At 38.2% G+C, this 3,670-nt stretch overlaps 1 pseudogene; it reads right to left on the bottom strand.

Moving 5' to 3' along the window:
• Positions 1-1,939: 1,939 nt before the first annotated feature.
• LOC129877901 (5S ribosomal RNA) lies at positions 1,940-2,059 on the bottom strand (annotated as a pseudogene).
• Between the last annotated feature and the right edge of the window lie 1,611 nt (positions 2,060-3,670).

Below are 3,670 nucleotides of genomic sequence, written 5' to 3'. Positions count from 1 at the left end.
GACACCAATAGAAGGAAGTAATTGACGACATGGGAAGTTACGAAGTATGTAGATAAGTAAAGTAAAGGCCCGAAAGATATCTGTTGGGTAAGGTATTGACATGTGATTTAAATGTAAAGATGAAACTTGAAAGGAAAGTAGACAGAAAGTGCAATAGATGCAGTTTGAAGTTGGACATACAAGGTAAGTCCATTACTTTTATACTATTATTAACGTTGGAAGCCCTGTATGGCTACGATATGAGATGATATTGAAAGCCCTGTGTGTCTCTGATATAATATGAATATATATATATGTTGGCCCTGTGAGGCATTGTTGGTATTTTCTACGTGCAGGCTTGGGATAAGTAAGAGATATAGAGGAAACTCTGCCAAAATTTTCCCAGGACAAGAAAGAGGAATGAAACATAGCTTTATAAAATGTCCTGGAAGTGGATACCAAGTACCCTTATTATGTTTAATTAAAGGTGTGGGAGGTACTCTTCATGTCATCGACAAAGGGCACCATTCCTACTAGAACCCATAAAGGAACGAGGATGGCAAACTTAAGGAATAATTGGTGTAACCTATATTCACCCCAAGGAATAAAAAGCGCAGCTTCCATTCATATTAAGAAACAAAGGATATAAGTTGGGAAAGCCACTACTTCAAGAGAACATGGGACAATGAAAGCAAGAATACAAATGTTGCCTAGTTAAAAGAAAATTTAGAACGGCTACAAATGTATATTAATTTTTTATAAAGATAAGTAGAATGTGGCCTCGGACGAGTTTTTCCATGGGTCCCATTACTCAAGTACAGATTACTAGATGAGGTATCGCACTATGTATGAAAAGGGTTCTTGATGCTTTGTAATTTAGCCAAGGTTCTGTACATGGATAATTAGGTTGGCAAAAAAAATGCAGATAGATGGGGACATTATACAGTACCAAGTAGACTGAGGAAGGAGACTGGATGAATTTGAAACTGGGCATAGAGACATAGAGCAAGGTATAACCAGATAAAGGTATAAGTACCCTCTAAAGGGGGGAAGGAAGTGAGAGAACTGCAAGGGTAAGATGAAGGCAATTGATAAGACAACATGCTTAAGATTGATGGTTAAACTTCAATAAGATCCCTTGCTGAACAAAGATAGAAAGATGTGAAAGCCACCAGTAATTGGATAGAAGTCAGAATGGTATGTAAGACAGGGTTAAGAAGTTTTGATGAGACCCTGAATGGTATAACACTAGAAGGTGGGTGCGTATAATAGCAAAAGAATATAGCAATGAAAGGATATTGAATAACTTAAAGGACACTATGAAGCATAATGACAGCATGCTAGATCAAAAGCCAAATGTTGGCAGTAGAGTTGGTCGCAAATGATATTACGATAGATAAATAACCAAGGACAAGAAATAGCAAGACTCCTGTGGTAGAATATGAACAAAGAGTAAATAAGGAAATAGAAAAAAGTGTGACAAGGTATTTCTTGCACTCTCTCATATTCTCGTGAAGGTAAAGAGTGACACGAGAATGTGTCAAGAAGGTTACAAGTGGGAGTAAGGAAAAATTGTGAAATGGTTTAAATAAGAAGGACAGGACAAGCTGGTTACTATAGGATTGGCAATCTTATATGTCAAATTCCTTTAAAACTATGGAAGCTAATGATAGACAAAACTCAAAGTGGCTTAAAGGGCAGTATATGTATGAACTTTAGCGTTACTCAGTAGCCAACCCTAATGAATGGGTGCGTACCAAAAAGGGTGAATACAATAGAAGGATTTAAACCAAAATGACCAAAAAGGGACATGGTCGTAGCAAAACTAAAGATCTACCCCTATACCGGTTGAAAGATAATAGAGAAAAGGACAAGGCAAAACATAAAGAATCACAAGACGACGCTAAGATAAATTTTAGGCTAAGTTGAGTGCCCCGCACATTATTGCAAGGATTCCCATGAAACGCGACATGAGGACTTCCCAAGGAGGTTACCCATCCCAGTACTTCTCTCGCCCCAGCACTCTTAACTTCGAAATTCTGATGGAACTTAATTTGTTAGAGCTGGTATGATCACGCGAGATGGAAGAATCTGAACTAGTAACGGGGGAATGATATGATATGATGTACCCAGAGTATTATAAGATACGTTAAGGCAATTGTAATAAAGGCTTAAGGGAAACCAACAGGATTAATTAATTACCAACTGATGGCACACTTGAATGCCACAGTTCTTCGATATAGTACCAGTTAATGATAGGCAAACGAACGAATGGCTATATGGACTAGTGGCGAGAGAATTTCGACACCACTTGGAAGTCAACTCTAAGGATTGAAAAGCAAAACCCAAAAGGTACGGGTACCAGTTGATGTAATTTATGAAAGAGAGAAAGTAATACACGAGGTCGAAAATCCCATAATATGACCAGGGCTACAAGACTCACCTCGTACTCCAACGCCAGATGACTCTGGAGGAAATGTACTGGTGGATTAACGATATTAGCCCCTACTCCTTCGATCAAAGGCTACCTACTCAGCCGAGAAGGTGTAAAATTATAGAGTAAAAGTATAGTAGGACCTTACGGAGTCCCCATAGGTATTATCCCAGACAAAGGAGCCGAAGTTATAATTAACTACCGAGGATCAGTCCGTGAAGAAACTAGGAAGGCAGATAAGTCTTTGTACACTACTTGACCCTCGAACTTGCTAACCAGGCTAAAGCGTACCATTTAAATGCTAGAAGATATGTCATAAGCTGGTGTTTTTAACTTCAAAAATAACTAGGATGATTATCTATCACTTATCAAGTTGCCTACAATAATAATTACTACACTAGTATCCCAATGGCCCCGTACAAGACTGGTAGATTAACACGTGTAAGTCCCCTATTGGATGGGTTGATGTTAGAAAGACTAAGCTAAAAAGGCCTCAACATGATTAACCAAGCTATTGACTAGAAGCCCAGTGTCGGCAAAAATGATATACATATAATCGACATCGACATACAAAGTTCAAATTGATGATTGGATGTTCATAACAGGGTCACCTAGAAAAGGAAACTTAACCCAAAATATATTAGACGGTATCAAGTTGCTCATAATGTAGGCAAAGTGACCGGTGAGTTGAGCTTACCACCTTATTTGGAAACTATACACCCAATCCATCAGATAAGGATGCTTTATAAGGGTACTGATGAGCCACCAAGGGTATGTTCCATAGATGATGTCTAGGAAATGCAATCCTGTGAGGGAAAACCTATCGCCATCTTAAATTGGCAAACTGGAAGATTGTAGACTAAAGACGTGCCTTCCGTCAAGATATTGTAGAAAAACCAAAACTAGAAAAGGAGATGACCTGAGAAATTAAAAAGGACATAAAACACAAGTATTCATACCCATTCCTAATTTCTACAAGTAACCCCAACTCCTGAAACTAGTATATTAATTACTTGGATGAAAATATGAGTGATCAGAATAGAAAATAATCTTCCTACAATCGGTATAAAGTCTTGAGGGATGTTATATTTAACATTCGGGGATGAATGTTCTAAAGGGGGGAAGGATGTTACACCCCATACTCTTGAGCTTGGAATAGTTCTTAATCTTCTTAGAAGTGAGCATGTGAGCTGAATAATCTAATACACCATCAAATGACTCCAAGGAAAGAAGAGTGAGATACCCCGTTAGAGGGAA

The sequence above is a fragment of the Solanum dulcamara genome, chromosome 12 (genome assembly GCF_947179165.1).
Source record: "Solanum dulcamara chromosome 12, daSolDulc1.2, whole genome shotgun sequence".
NCBI classification, from domain to species: domain Eukaryota; kingdom Viridiplantae; phylum Streptophyta; class Magnoliopsida; order Solanales; family Solanaceae; genus Solanum; species Solanum dulcamara.
Note: the sequence above shows the minus strand (reverse complement) of the source record. Positions and strands in the feature narration are given on the sequence as shown.